This window comes from Polypterus senegalus, chromosome 15, assembly GCF_016835505.1.
Source record: "Polypterus senegalus isolate Bchr_013 chromosome 15, ASM1683550v1, whole genome shotgun sequence".
Lineage (NCBI taxonomy): Eukaryota > Metazoa > Chordata > Cladistia > Polypteriformes > Polypteridae > Polypterus > Polypterus senegalus.
The window spans coordinates 90,088,138-90,105,126 of NC_053168.1; positions in this window are offsets into that span (position 1 = coordinate 90,088,138).

Genomic DNA, 16,989 nt, shown 5'->3' on the forward strand with positions numbered 1-16,989 from the left:
TTGCATTCTAGGGTCCTGTACTCAGACACCACAGCTCCTCCCCTGTAAATACTAAACCCAGGTTGAACAGTGAACCAGAAAACATAGTCTCCTTAAATTACATTGACAGCTCAGTAAAACAGTTACCAAATTGTTTTTTTTATAAGAATGCCAAAAAACGTTTTATAAATCTAACCTCTGTGGTGTCCGTCTTTTTCAAACTTGGCGTACTTGTGAATCAACCTGTAATTTCTTACCAAGGCATCTTGCCCCACAACAAAAGATCTAAGCTTCTGGGATCCACCTTTTTTGTTTAAAACTTCCAGCTGCATCCTATGTGAAAAATCAGGTTTAATTTGGGACAATCTGGTACACACTTGCCTTTATAAAAACAGCTCTGCTGGTGTTTTGTTTGTATGCACATAAGGTGTATTTCGTTAGCCAAATAAAAACCTGGCAATACAGTGACCAAGCGACATGCCCCCCAATGCCCTATTCTAGAGATTTCTGAACTAGCTTGTGCCGCTAACCCCGGGCAAACACTAAACCCCGAGTTACAGCACGATTATAAAGCAGTTCAATATCTGAAATCTATCGGGCAACGTGACCAACACTTGTCCTTTTATTGACCCTCACTACCAGTCCCAGCTTAGCATTAACAACAAGCCATATCACCAAATAAAGAAGCAAAAGAATAACACATATATTATTTTACATATATAAAGAAAAACAAACAAACAAATAAATACATAGCAATTGAAACCCCCCTTTCTGGTTTAAATGCGCAATGTTCATAAATAAGAGAAACCAGTTTGTCCAAATTGGTTTACTGTCCTTATTGTTCAGGGCAGTAGTTATAGGCATGGGGCTTCTGTCAAAATCGCAATTAGAGCTGTCAATCATAATGATTAATGACTTTTAAGCCCCGCCCCCTCTGACGTCATACCGAAGTCCGCCCGCTGACGCAAGACCGGAAGTCCCGCCCGTCGCCTCCTGATGACGCCACGCCGAATTCCCCGCCTCCACGTGACCTCTCTCCGCCCGCTGGCGCGCCCGGCGCCGGATTGGTGTAAGGGCCCCCAGTCCCCTCCCCGACTCCTCCTTGAACCCTCCCCGCCCCAGTCCCCTCCCGACTCCTCCTTGAACCCTCCCCGGCCCCTGATTGGTTCCATAAACTGTCAAGGGTCCGTGTGACGGAGGCCTGACCGCTGTTTGAACCCGGATTGCACCTGCCGGGCGAAATAAACTGTCAACGGACCGTGTGATGGATGTCTGACCGTTGGTTGAACCCGCATCCACCCCACACCCACCTGCCTGCCCAGGAAACTGTCAAGGGCAGTTTGATGGATGTCTACCCCCTCCTTGAACTCCCCACCGCCCCCCTCTCCCGAAAGACAAGCCCGGGCATGTTACAGCCTTTACCTCGACAAGCTCGGGCATGCCCGAGGCCTGTCCTGAACAGCTCAGACATGCCCGGGGGATGCCTCGGCCCCCGCCCTTTCTCCGGCACAAGCCCAGACAGGCCCGGGGTCTGTCCTGACCGGCTCAGACCAGCCTAAAGTCGCCCCAGCACTGACCCGAGGATGTTCCGTGCCTGACGTCCTCAAGGGACTGCCTCGGTCTCTGGGTCCGAGGCAGCACCTGACGGACGCCAGCCCCAGACCTCCCAGTCCCCCGATACTTACCGGCCAGTTCTGAAAAGGCCCTATAAAAAGCCAAGCATTTTGTTCTCATCTTGGCTTCAAAAACCTGCATTTTTCCAGCTCACACACACACACAGATAACAAACTGTCAGATCAAAGACACGGTCTGAGTCAGACCGCATTTAACCATAGGCGCCCCACACTGCCCGGACACTTCTGAAACTGAGCGGCGTAAAACAGCCGAGCATTTTTTAAAGACTCTGACTGGGAAAAAATGGAATCTAGGACCGAGGTCCCAGCCAAGCGTCGGATCCGCGGGGTGAAAAGATGTTTGTTGCCCGAGTTTCTTACAGCTGAAGCGTCAGACATGGAACGGACCAAGTCGTGTGAAACCAGGGTAGAACCAGACAGTGAGGATCAGGGAAACCCGACGCTAGTTTACGTCAAGCCCCGCCCTTTTACCCTAAATATTCCACTTGCTAGTCCCCGGATCCAGACGGATGATCAGACCTCCGCATTCTTTGAAGCTTTTAGCACTCTCCACATTTCGACAGCTACAGACTCTGCAATGACGGAAGTCGGCGTAACATCCTCAGGGTTTCCGCCTGAGGCTTCCAAGCCTGAAACTTACCAATTTTATAACTCGGGTTGGACGGACGGCTTTCAGGACCGCCAAGAACGTGACCCGCGTTATTTTACTGTACGACCCGATTACACTCTCTGGGCTACAGACCTTGAGACCGACGGTGGATTTCGGTCTCCAGGGCCGGTGAGTTCTTACCCCGACCTCGCTAAGGGTGATCAGATGGAAACCTCTTACCTAGCTCCTGGACAGCCTTGGGTGAACAAACAAGATCCGGAGGAACCGATGTCGATCGGACTTTCTGAGCCAGATATGGATTGCCCCGATGGGGTGCTGTCTGAAACCTGGGAAAAGGCCCTGCAGCTTATTAAAGGACTGATAACGGTCTCTGGTGGACATTATTGTTTACTACGACCAGAAAAAAGAATGTCAAGGATGTGATATAAAACATCCCGGACAGTCTAGGCATACCTGCCTCTTTGAACCTGAAATCGGATACCGACAAGGTCGTTTTCAGAAGATTCTGAAGATTTTCCGTAAGTCTTGGCTGAAACGCTTGGCGGTGAAAGTTCTAGGGTATTATAATATTCTATTGCCGATTCCCAAAATAGACACGGTGGTCGAAAAGACTGTAGATGAATTTGAAAATACCAGCTCTATTCATGACACAGTAATGCAGTCATTCTATGAAATGGATGAATACTCTTACTCTGTTACCCCGTGTGGCAAATGAGTTTTGTAAACGTAATATTAATCATGAGGGTCATATGAATCTCTGGACTAAATATGACCTGGAATTTGATGATATGATAGAACTGGTGGGTCTTTCTGAACCTGAAACCGCAGCAGTCTGAACCATGCAGAATCTTAAATAAATGTTTTCTAAGTTGTTAAGTGTTGTCAGTGTTTGTTTCATCACCGGCGATGGAGCAGGTCTTGGAAAAAACGTATTATAACTCTGAGAACCCGGGGGCCTTAGGGGGTAAAGAGTCCTTGAAAAGAGCTCTTTTGCACGACGGACACCGTATTGGAGATCAAGAGGTATCCGACTGGTTATCGGGGCAATACGCCTACACGATCCATAAACCGGCCAGAATCCATTTTAAAAGGAATAAGGTGTATGTTTCCAATATAGACGGGCAATGGCAGATCGATCTGGCGGATATGACAAACCTGGCCGAGTATAACCAAGGCTACAAGTATCTACTGACTTGTATAGATATTCTTTCTAAATACGCCTGGGTCAGGGCTCTGAAAAACAAAACCGGTAAAGAAGTAACCAGGGCTTTTCGAGATATTTTGCAGGAAGGTAGAGCTCCCGTCAAACTTCAGACCGATAGCGGTAAAGAGTTTCTCAATCGGGAATTTCAAAGCTTGCTCCGTAAACACGGAATAAAACATTTCACCACCGCTAGTGAATTAAAGGCTTCGGTGGTGGAGAGATTCAATCGAACTCTGAAAACCAAAATGTGGCGCTATTTCAGCTCACGCAATACCCGGTCCTATCTGCCCGGGCTACAGGACTTGGTGAAATCTTATAATCTGAGCTATCACCGAGGCATAAAAATGGCCCCTGCAGAGGTGAACAGTTCCAATTCTTGGAAAGTCTTTAAAAACTTATACGGTCTAACTAAACCCAAAACAAGTGTAAAATATAAATTCAAAGTCGGAGATACGGTGAGGGTGTCGAAAGCCCGGAATCCTTTTACCAAGGGCTACGAACAAACCTTTTCAGATGAGGTATTTACCGTTTCTGAACTAGTCCCTAGGGATCCACCCGTCTACAAACTCAAAGATTATGATGGCGAGGACATTATAGGTTCCTTTTACGACGCAGAGTTACAAAAGATTCTAGGACCGGACGTCTTCAGGATCGAAAAGATTTTGGCAAAAAAAAATATCCGTAGAAAAAAGCATATTTTGGTGAAATGGCTCGGTTGGCCCGAAAAGTTTAACAGCTGGATCCCTGAAAGCTACGCAAGAAGGCGTTAAATACTGAGAATGAAAATAGTATTTCATTCACGGCTGTTCACAATGGAGAGAAAAAGCTTTAACGTCGTTCTTCCCAGCAATTCTTCCCGCGATGTTTTCCCTAATAATACCATCGCCGAATTTACCGTCAAATTAGCCGCCCCCATCGAGCTACAGGGTCCCTGGGAAGTGGCATTGGCCGAAATTCAGTATCCGCACACCTGGAATACCCTAGATAAACCGGATAATAACTTTATCGTGGTGTCCCCGAGATTAGTTAAATTTTATACTATTCCGGCGGGTTATTACTCCAGCCTGGAGAAAGTCACTTCCAAGATGAATGAAGCGTTGTCGAAAGAACCCAAAGCCGTCGATGGCGCCTCACCCAACACTCCAATACCTGAAAACACCATGAGATTCCGCTACAGCGCTATCGAGCGAAGATTCTACGTCGTAAGCACCGTCAAGGATGAATCTTTGCATGTCAAGGGACAGTTGGCTAGGCTTTTAGGAGCTCATGGGGACGTGAACATAGGTCTAGTGAATGAAGCTCCTTACCCCGCGGATATCAGAGCGGGGTTTTATACCTTGTACGTCTACAGCGACATTGTGTCTCACCAAAGAGTCGGAGACAGTTACGTCCCTCTCTTGAGGTGCGTACATATTGAGGATGAGATGAATAAGATTACCACAATCACTTACGACAGGCCGCATTACGCTCCGGTCAGCAAGAGTCAGTTTGATACTTTGACCGTTGAAATAAAGACGGACCAGAACAAACCGGTTCCATTTCAGTTTGGTAAAGTCATCGTCAAGTTACATTTCAGACCCTGTAAAAGTTGTATACACGACTAACACAGAGATGAGATCTTACCTGGACCCTACCCCCTATGTACGGTATTATGAAGCCCAAGCGGGCAACGGTCTCCCTGGGTTTTCCGGGGCCCCGGTGATGTATGGATCCGGGATCGGCGGAATATTTCGCGGTTTGTTTAGGCGGGCTTTGCCTCTCTTGAAAAGAGGATTCGAAATTGTCAAACCACACATTAAATCAGCCGCTAAGAATATTGTCAAAGACGTGGTGGCAGGGGCCATGTCCGGAGCGATGACTCGAGAAGCGAAGAAAATCAATCGGGGTCGGGTCTGATGGTGATGAGGAAATCTAAGCGTAAGAGACCGCCCGGATCACGAGCCGCCCCGATCAACAAAAAGACGCGCCGTTCAGCTTTTACATCATTTTCTTCTCTCCGACACAAGGATAAGTCCCGCGCCCGCAGGAAAAAGAAATCGAAAAACATTTTTTAACTCAAGATGTCTTTCGTTCATCGAATGTCTCAAGAGTGTGTGAAATCCGAACTGGACTTGTTTACGGTACCCTATACTCAGACTAGCGTAGAGAAAAGCATCTACGTCGAGGTCCCCCCTCTCTCAGCTCTATCGGAAGTCGCCCCGTTGGAGTTTCTGATTACCGGGAACGGAGAAGACTACTTGGACCTGAATAATACGCTTCTACACATCCGATGCAAAATCGTCAATGCCGACGGAACTAATCCGGGCCAAGGGGCCCGGTAGCCTTGGTTAATTATCCGATAGCCGCCTTATTTTCACAAGTGGACGTCACCTTGGGAGATGGTTTAATATCCCAGAGTTCCAGCCTTTACCCGTACAGGGCCCTTTTTGAGGAATTGCTAAATTACAGCAACGATTCACCGTATGGGGTAGGGGTTGTCGAAAGCGGATTTCAAATCTCATGTTCCCGGTTTTCATCAAGGAGAAATGGTCTCCGCATTCTTGATCGGCGTCAAATCAAAGGCAAACAGGGTGTATCCTTGGGAGAATTCAGAACGGTTGATGTCTAAAGGCTGGTCTTTCAAATGCTTTCCGGAGGCCAACACAAGGTTGTAATATTCTCGAGCGGTGATGTCATTAGCAAAATCGTGTGGAAATGGTTTGGCCGGAATCTGTTCTCCGTCCAAATACAAGGCCAGGAATTCCACCTGGTTGTGCTTGAAATTGAAGGGGTTTCTGGCGTAATCCCCTGAAAAGGCATCATTATCCACCAGGCCTAGGACCACGTACTTGGGTATTTGTCCCAAGAACAGGTTCTCCTGATTGCTCACACGTATTCCGGCCGGCATACTGAGAACTTTCATATTCACTCTTTCCACGGGGTACTTGGCATTGGCGGTAGTGAGAGCGTGGGCATGCCCTATTTTCACAGCCGGCGAAACTTTAACTTTCTTGACAAAAAGAGCGGCGGATAAAATGTTTACTTTGTAACGCTCGCATCTCCGGACATCAGACAGAATTCATTTTGCTCCGGACCATTTTTATTCTGACGTCCACCCCGTTTAGAATTAATTTTTCTTGAAAAAATAGGTCGGAATGAATAGGCCCGAGGAGTTCTACCGTTTTACCTTGGGCCGTATAGCCGCTTCTTTTTTTGAACCCCTGATTCGGTCCGTCCAAGGCGGTGTTTTCATGTTCGTTGGCCGTGTCTTTGTAAAAAAGACCCGAAGCAAATTGGAAGTTGAGAGTTTCGTTGCTGTAATTTAGCAATTCCTCAAAAAGGGCCCTGTACGGGTAAAGGCTGGAACTCTGGGATATTAAACGATCTCCCAAGGTGACGTCCACTTGTGAAAATAAGGCGGCTATCGGATAATTAACCAAGGCTACCCGGGCCCCTTGGCCCGGATTAGTTCCGTCGGCATTGACGATTTTGCATCGGATGTGTAGAAGCGTATTATTCAGGTCCAAGTAGTCTTCCCCGTTCCCGGTAATCAGAAACTCCAACGGGGCGACTTCCGATAGAGCTGAGAGAGGGGGGACCTCGACGTAGATGCTTTTCTCTACGCTAGTCTGAGTATAGGGTACCGTAAACAAGTCCAGTTCGGATTTCACACACTCTTGAGACATTCGATGAACGAAAGACATCTTGAGTTAAAAAATGTTTTTCGATTTCTTTTCCTGCGGGCGGGACTTATCCTTGTGTCGGAGAGAAGAAAATGATGTAAAAGCTGAACGGCGCGTCTTTTTGTTGATCGGGGCGGCTCGTGATCCGGGCGGTCTCTTACGCTTAGATTTCCTCATCACCATCAGACCCGACCCCGATTGATTTTCTTCGCCTTCTCGAGTCATCGCTCCGGACATGGCCCCTGCCACCACGTCTTTGACAATATTCTTAGCGGCTGATTTAATGTGGGGTTTGACAATTTCGAATCCTCTTTTCAAGAGAGGCAAAGCCCGCCTAAACAAACCGCGAAATATTCCGCCGATCCCGGATCCATACATCACCGGGGCCCCGGAAAACCCAGGGAGACCGTTGCCCGCTTGGGCTTCATAATACCGTACATAGGGGGTAGGGTCCAGGTAAGATCTCATCTCTGTGTTAGTCGTGTATACAACTTTTACAGGGTCTGAAATGTAACTTGACGATGACTTTACCAAACTGAAATGGAACCGGTTTGTTCTGGTCCGTCTTTATTTCAACGGTCAAAGTATCAAACTGACTCTTGCTGACCGGAGCGTAATGCGGCCTGTCGTAAGTGATTGTGGTAATCTTATTCATCTCATCCTCAATATGTACGCATCTCAAGAGAGGGACGTAACTGTCTCCGACTCTTTGATGAGACACAATGTCGCTGTAGGCGTACAAGGTATAAAACCCCGCTCTGATATCCGCGGGGTAAGGAGCTTCATTCACTAGACCTATGTTCACGTCCCCATGAGCTCCTAAAAGCCTAGCCAACTGTCCCTTGACATGCAAAGATTCATCCTTGACGGTGCTTACGATGTAGAATCTTCGCTCGATAGCGCTGTAGCGGAATCTCATGGTGTTTTCAGGTATTGGAGTGTTGGGTGAGGCGCCATCGACGGCTTTGGGTTCTTTCGACAACGCTTCATTCATCTTGGAAGTGACTTTCTCCAGGCTGGAGTAATAACCCGCCGGAATAGTATAAAATTTAACTAATCTCGGGGACACCACGATAAAGTTATTATCCGGTTTATCTAGGGTATTCCAGGTGTGCGGATACTGAATTTCGGCCAATGCCACTTCCCAGGGACCCTGTAGCTCGATGGGGCGCTAATTTGACGTAAATTCGCGATGGTATTATTAGGGAAAACATCGCGGGAAGAATTGCTGGGAAGAACGACGTAAAGCTTTTCTCTCCATTGTGAACAGCCGTGAATGAAATACTATTTTTCATTCTCAGTATTTAACGCCTTGCGTAGCTTTCAGGGATCCAGCTGTTAAACTTTTCGGGCCAACCGAGCCATTTCACCAAAATATGCTTTTTTCTACGGATATTTTTTTTTGCCAAAATCTTTTCGATCCTGAAGACGTCCGGTCCTAGAATCTTTTGTAACTCTGCGTCGTAAAAGGAACCTATAATGTCCTCGCCATCATAATCTTTGAGTTTGTAGACGGGTGGATCCCTAGGGACTAGTTCAGAAACGGTAAATACCTCGTCTGAAAAGGTTTGTTCGTAGCCCTTGGTAAAAGGATTCCGGGCTTTCGACACCCTCACCGTATCTCCGACTTTGAATTTATATTTTACACTTGTTTTGGGTTTAGTTAGACCGTATAAGTTTTTAAAGACTTTCCAAGAATTGGAACTGTTCACCTCTGCAGGGGCCATTTTTATGCCTCGGTGATAGCTCAGATTATAAGATTTCACCAAGTCCTGTAGCCCGGGCAGATAGGACCGGGTATTGCGGGAGCTGAAATAGCGCCACATTTTGGTTTTCAGAGTTCGATTGAATCTCTCCACCACCGAAGCCTTTAATTCACTAGCGGTGGTGAAATGTTTTATTCCGTGTTTACGGAGCAAGCTTTGAAATTCCCGATTGAGAAACTCTTTAACGCTATCGGTCTGAAGTTTGACGGGAGCTCTACCTTCCTGCAAAATATCTCGAAAAGCCCTGGTTACTTCTTTACCGGTTTTGTTTTTCAGAGCCCTGACCCAGGCGTATTTAGAAAGAATATCTATACAAGTCAGTAGATACTTGTAGCCTTGGTTATACTCGGCCAGGTTTGTCATATCCGCCAGATCGATCTGCCATTGCCCGTCTATATTGGAAACATACACCTTATTCCTTTTAAAATGGATTCTGGCCGGTTTATGGATCGTGTAGGCGTATTGCCCCGATAACCAGTCGGATACCTCTTGATCTCCAATACGGTGTCCGGCGTGCAAAAGAGCTCTTTTCAAGGACTCTTTACCCCCTAAGGCCCCGGGTTCTCAGAGTTATAATACGTTTTTCCAAGACCTGCTCCATCGCCGGTGATGAAACAAACACTGACAACACTTAACAACTTAGAAAACATTTATTTAAGATTCTGCATGGTTCAGACTGCTGCGGTTTCAGGTTCAGAAAGACCCACCAGTTCTATCATATCATCAAATTCCAGGTCATATTTAGTCCAGAGATTCATATGACCCTCATGATTAATATTACGTTTACAAAACTCATTTGCCACACGGCGGGTAACAGAGTAAGAGTATTCATCCATTTCATAGAATGACTGCATTACTGTGTCATGAATAGAGCTGGTATTTTCAAATTCATCTACAGTCTTTTCGACCACCGTGTCTATTTTGGGAATCGGCAATAGAATATTATAATACCCCAAGAACTTTCACCGCCAAGCGTTTCAGCCAAGACTTACGGAAAATCTTCAGAATCTTCTGAAAACGACCTTGTCGGTATCCGATTTCAGGTTCAAAGAGGCAGGTATGCCTAGACTGTCCGGGATGTTTTATATCACATCCTTGACATTCTTTTTTCTGGTCGTAGTAAACAATAATGTCCACCAGAGACGTTATCAGTCCTTTAATAAGCTGCAGGGCCTTTTCCCAGGTTTCAGACAGCACCCCATCGGGGCAATCCATATCTGTCTCAGAAAGTCCGATCGACATCGGTTCCTCCGGATCTTGTTTGTTCACCCAAGGCTGTCCAGGAGCTAGGTAAGAGGTTTCCATCTGATCACCATTAGCGAGGTCGGGTAAGAACTCACCGCCCTGGAGAACGAAATCCACCGTCGGTCTCAAGGTCTGTAGCCCAGAGAGTGTAATCGGGTCGTACAGTAAAATAACGCGGGTCACGTTCTTGGCGGTCCTGAAAGCCGTCCGTCCAACCCGAGTTATAAAATTGGTAAGTTTCAGGCTTGGAAGCCTCAGGCGGAAACCCTGAGGATGTTACGCCGACTTCCGTCATTGCAGAGTCTGTAGCTGTCGAAATGCGGAGAGTGCTAAAAGCTTCAAAGAATGCGGAGGTCTGATCATCCGTCTGGATCCGGGGACTAACAAGTGGAGTATTTAGGGTAAAAGGGCGGGGCTTGACGTAAACTAGCGTCGGGTTTCCCTGATCCTCACTGTCTGGTTCTACCCTGGTTTCACACGACTTGGTCCGTTCCATGTCTGACGCTTCAGCTGTAAGAAACTCGGGCAACAAACATCTTTTCACTCCGCGGATCCGACGCTTGGCTGGGACCTCGGTCCTAGATTCCATTTTTTCCCGGTCAGAGTCTTTAAAAAATGCTTGGCTGTTTTACGCCGCTCAGTTTCAGAAGTGTCCGGGCAGTGTGGGGCGCCTATGGTTAAATGCGGTCTGACTCAGACCGTGTCTTTGATCTGACAGTTTGTTATCTGTGTGTGTGTGTGAGCTGGAAAAATGCAGGTTTTTGAAGCCAAGATGAGAACAAAATGCTTGGCTTTTATAGGGCCTTTTCAGAACTGGCCGGTAAGTATCGGGGGACTGGGAGGTCTGGGGCTGCCGTCCGTCAGGTGCTGCCTCGGACCCAGAGACCGAGGCAGTCCCTTGAGGACGTCAGGGTACGGAACATCCTCGGGTCGGTGCTGGGGCGACTTTAGGCTGGTCTGAGCCGGTCAGGACAGACCCCGGGCCTGTCTGGGCTTGTGCCGGAGAAAGGGCGGGGGCCGAGGCATCCCCCGGGCATGTCTGAGCTGTTCAGGACAATTTGAGAGTAATTTCTCTCGGATTTGGTTAGCATTCGTGAGGCAAATGGTATTGACCTGTCATTGTCATCCTTCATTTTGTGAGAAATTACTACACCTACACCTACAGGTGATGCATCACAAGCCAAAATAAGGGGTAACTGTGGGTCATAATGCACTAAGACGCTGTTAGACTGCAACTGTAATTTGGCCTCATTAAATGAACTATGGCATTCCTCTGTCCAATTCCATTTCACACCTTTTTGCAGCAATGCTGTCATAGGTTGTATAATAATGGACCTGGGTTCGCTTCCCGGGTCTTCCCTGCGTGGAGTTTGCATGTTCTCCCTGTGTTTGTGTGGGTTTCCTCCGGGCGCTCCGGTTTCCTCCCACAGTCCAAAGACATGCTGGTTAGGTGGATTGGCGATTCTAAATTGGCCCTAGTGTGTGCTTGGTGTGTTTGTGTGTGTCCTGCGGTGGGTTGGCACCCTGCCAAGGATTGGTTCCTGCCTTATGCCCTGTGTTGGCTGGGATTGGCTCCAGCGGACCCCTGTGACCCTGTGTTCAGATTCAGCGGGTTGGAAAATGGATGGATAGTAATTTAACAAAGCTAAAAAAGACCGAAGCTCTGTGACATTATTTGTGTCACACACGGGTGAGCAGGAGGCAGCTAAAGGGTCTGAGTAAGTGTAATGAAACATCTGACCGGGGGCAGCGGAGTGCACTGACTGTCTTTCTCAGTTCCCTACAGACCTTTCCCGGAAAATCCTGCGAGGTTCCGGCGCCTCAGAAGATGTCACTTCCGAAGCCAGCCCCTTTGATGACGTCACTTCTGGTTCCAGCTCCTTTGCTGACATCAGTTCCTTTCCAGACCTTTAAAGCCTCCATCTTGGGCTACTATAGCCAGTTCTGTTGTGGACTCTGTCCTATGCACACCATGCTTCAAAAACAAACTTTTGCAGCTGGGAAAAACAATATACGGGTGGCTACCTCAAACCTTTATGATGTCTTTAGCGTATTATTATCACATTTGGAACTGGAGCTTTCACAATAGCCTCAGTTTTTTCATCTAAGGGATGAATACCTGTAGCATCTATGGCATGCCCTAGGTAAGACACACCATTCTGCAACACCCCTGTGACCCTGTGTTTGGATTCAGCGGGTTGGAAAATGGATGGATGGATGGAAGTTAGTAAGAGATAGAGCCTTCTTGCTATAACTGAGAAACAGTGTGATAATAAGCTCAGTTGTGTTTAGAACAGGTCCCAGTAAAGAGGGACCTGAAAGACCTATTTGCTACTCAGAGATGGGATAAGCATACAGTTTTCTGACCATTATGAAATGGTTCAGAAACATCGTTATGAAATGGTTCAGAAACATTGTTTTGAAATGGTTCAGAAATGTTAAGTAAATAGTAACAATTTGAGATGTAACAAGATTAAGCTTAGAACTGAGCTTTTCTTAACATGATTTTTTTCCCTTTTTTGCTATTTTAATTTTCTTTTTTTTGTGTGAACTGTTTTTACTATGAAACTTAACTAAACTTTTTAAAAACGAAGATATTTTGTCTGTGGAATCATTTCTGCACGTCAGGCTTTTGTTGAATCCCATTTTTTGAGCTGGAGCTGCTGAACTTTGGTAACTTTGGAAAAACGCAGCTACAACTTTTATTTATTATTTATTTTATTTATGTTCATTTATTTTATTTCTTTTTATGTTATTCATGTTAATTGTATGTTTTTCTTTAATTCTATTATTGAAAAAGCACTTTGGCCACAGCATTCCTATGTTGTTTTAAATGTGCTAAATAAATAAAGTTGACATTGACATTGACATATTATCTTTCTTTGGAATACAAACAATTGGGGGCGCCCACTCATTGTAACTTAGTTAGACAGCTCCCTTTCTACTGCTTCACGTAGCACGTATGGCACTGTGCATTGCTTACAAAATTTTGGTACCACACCATCCTTAACAAAAAGCTTGGACTTGATTCCCTTAAGTGTTCCTAATTTAGGGTGAAAAGCTGTGGAGTACCTGTCACACAGCTCTGCCACAGTTTCAATGGTGACCTTGTTTACATGAGACCAGTCTGACCATACGCAACTAATCCAGTCTCTACCCATCAATGCTGGCCAGTTTCCTTTAACCACCAGTAAGTCTAAATTTTTTACACATTTTTTACATTGAACCAAAACAGTGATTTTTCCTTTTAGAGAATGCATTTTGTTACTATAAGTCTTCAAATTACAATCAGCAGGGCTTAAGCTTTTCTTTTTAAATTTACAATTGTACAGTTTCTCAGAAATGACTGAAACAGCTGCACCTGTATTGATCTTCATTTTCACTCTGACATCATTTATACTCACATATACATAGTAGGGCTTATTACTGTCTCTGGTAGTCTCTAAAGAAAATAATTCAGTTCCTCGTATGTCACCTTCAAAAACAGGGCTGTAGTCTGTTGTCAAATCAGCTTCTTGTCCTTGTATCTCAAACTGCTTTAAGGCAATTCTTTCATTGCCCTTGTGCTGAGATGCCCCACCAACGAGCAGTCCTGCGTGTATTGTTCGCGAAGGTTCTGACATTCGCTGAAGTGCTGCAGAGGTGGTGTCTGTTTCAGCAATATCCAGGTGCCTTGTCCACTTTGCAGGTTTATTATTTTGGCCTTCCTGGCATGCACGGCAAGCGCAAGCAATATGCACTCTCTTCTTGCACTCCATGTCTTTATATCTGCAGTTATCAGGTAGGTGACCCTTGCCATTGCATCGATAACACACCTTCTCTACGACCTCCGGTTTCTTTCCAAATCCTTTAGTTTTCATGGTCAATTTTTCTTTTGAGACGTTAGTTTTAAGCGTCCTCTGAGCAAATTGATGCGCACTGTTCTTTGTTACTTCGTATGCTATCCCATTTCAATAGCCAGTGCTAAAGTCAAATCTTTGTTGTACGCTGCATTCAACAACCTGTCCCTCAGCTCTGCGCTTTTAACACCACATATAAATTTATCATGCAGTGCTTCATCAAAAAAGTCCAGAATTTGCAGGTTGCTGCTAACTTTTTCAGAATGGTGACATACTCGCTCACTGATTCTCCATCCAGTTGATTTCTAGCATGGAATTTGCATCTCTCGGCAATAAAATATGTTCTCGGCACGCAGTGTTTTTTCAAAAGCTCTACGAGATCCAGAAACATCTTTTGGGATGGTTTCAATGGTGCACATAAGTCCATTAACAAATTATGTGCTTTCTTTCTTACTATTGTTAAAAATACCGCTTTAAATAAAGTCTTTTAATCCGTGTGTTGAAGACCATTAGCTTCAAAATAATGCTCTAGCCGTTCTAAATAGGCTTCGAAACTTTCCTCACTTTCTTCAAAGTGAAAATCTTCCGGCTTACAAAAGCCATATTGCTTTCGCTCCTATCTGCTTAACTCGTTGAAATGAAAATGACATCTCTATTTAATTGTTCCGTCTGCTGTATCAATGAAGTCAAGTAAAACCAATTCTATTTATTTTGGCAAAACAAACCCATCCCATCCTCGTCGCCAATGTTCTATCTTTTTCTTACTCACTGAGGAGGTGGTGGTTCTCAAGGGTTTTTATGCCAAAAACATAAGGCAGCTTTTTTCTGCAGTTATATTTTTGAATAAAAGCATACTTGTTCTGTTATACTGTATTTGTACCTTTTGTGAAACTGTTAATTTGATATTTGGACTTCAGGCTTCATACATTATATACAGTAATCCCTCGCTATATCGCGCTTTGACTTTCGCGGTTTCACTCTATCGCGGATTTTAAATGTAAGCACATCTAAACATATATCACAGATTTTTCACTGGTTCGCCGCTTTCTGCGGACAATGGGTCTTTTAATTTAGGTTACATGCTTCCTCCGTTTGATTGCCCAGTTGATTTCATACAAGGGACGCTATTGGCGGATGGCTTAGAAGCTACCCAATCAGAGCACGTATTACATATTAACTAAAACTCCTCAATGCTATAAGATATGCTTCCCGCGCTGTGCTTGTTTGCTTCTCTCTATCTTTCTCGCTCTCTCTGCCTGACGGAGGGGGTGTGAGCAGAGGGGCTGTTTGCACAGAGGACACGGACGCTCCTCTACAAAATGCCGCTTTATCGCGGTGCTTCTGTATACTTAAAAGCATGCATTGATTTTTTGATTGTTTGCTTTTCTTAGCGAGCGCTCTCTCTGACATTCTCTGCTCCTGACGCGCTCCTTTACGACGGCGCTCCTTTGAAGATAAGATATGTTTGCTTTCTTTTAATTGTGAGAAAGAACTGTCATCTCTGTCTTGTCATGGAGCACAGTTTAAACGTTTGACTAAAGGGTGTTATTTCATGTCTAGAGGGCTCTAATAATGTTAACAGGGTGGGAGAGTTTATAAGGGCTTAAAATATATAAAAATAACCATACAAACATATGGTTTCTACTTCGCGGATTTTCACCTATCGCGGGGGGGTCTGGAACGCAACCCCCGCGATCGAGGAGGGATTACTGTAGTTTATGCCTACATTCTGTCATTTACTACTACAATATGAAAAACGTTTCTGTTTTAAAAATGTGTTTACACAGATTACTGTAGAAACGGAACACACGTGAAATGTGGGTATTCCAAATAATGATCTATTATTTCCACTCTAAAACTCCACTTTACTCCCAGATAATCAATCAAGGCATGAGCTGGGAGAAGTTTGTGCACGTTCTAAGTTAGTGGGGGGATGGAATAGCCGGCTACTTGCAAGTTTTGTTTATCAGCATGTTTAGATTAACAAAAGACGCTGGCGGAGAGGTGAGAACGGTCTTAAGAAGCAATTTAAGGTGGGTCGGATCTACAAGTTTTTCGTAGGCTCTGGTAATTCTAGTGTTAAATGTAGCTAAATGCAGTTTTCCCTATAGCAATTTATTGCAACAAATATTATATAATACTTTCACTTTTTCTATGTTTTTAGGTGACTATAACTCTTTTTATTTTTCACTTAATCTAGGTAATGAATGTGTAATCATTAAAAATTCCACCACCATTTTCGACCTCCCTAAGTGCGAAAATGTCAGGGTGGTAGCCCTGTATAGTGTAAGGTCCAGAGCCGCCTTTCCAGACTAAAACATTCAAATAAAATGAATCAAACAGAGGACAAAATTTTGGGAAAAGAGTGTATTTTTATAGTGAACTGGCAAGAAATTAGATACAGAGGGAATGCTGGGAAACACCAGAAAGGCAAACATGACGTGGAAACTTGAAGCCGGAAGTGAAGTCAGGTGAGGCTGGAAAGAATGCCATAGTTATTTTACGTGAGGAAGCAAGATCGTCTGCCAGTCTTCAAAAATGTACATCTATTCTTTGGTGTTTCTGTTGTATAAGAGAGATATTATTGCTTTGTACCAAACCAACTTTCTTTGTGTTATCATTCTTGGTTGAGCCTGTCAGCTGCTCCCTAAGCGCATGTGTGTAACACATTTTAATATAAAGTTTGATTATAAATAGAGATAAATGATTGTGTATCAATATTATCAATTAGTTAAGTAGAGAAACAAAGTCATATGATATTTGACAAATATTGCACAAATGGAAGTGGTTCTAATGACCTTTTCCTTTATCTCAGTATACAAGAAAGTTGAGGGGAACACATTCCTGATTTTTTCCATTGAGTTTATTCCAGTACTGCAAAAAAATCTAGTTATATGTTCATAAAATATTGTTCACTTATACAAAATGGATACATTTATCAATTTTTCAAATGAGCTCACTTTCACTCGTAGGCATTAAAAAAGCTAATTTACAGTTTCAGGAAAAGGTCACAATTACAGCCTTTGTTAGTCACTGTACACTAAAGATCT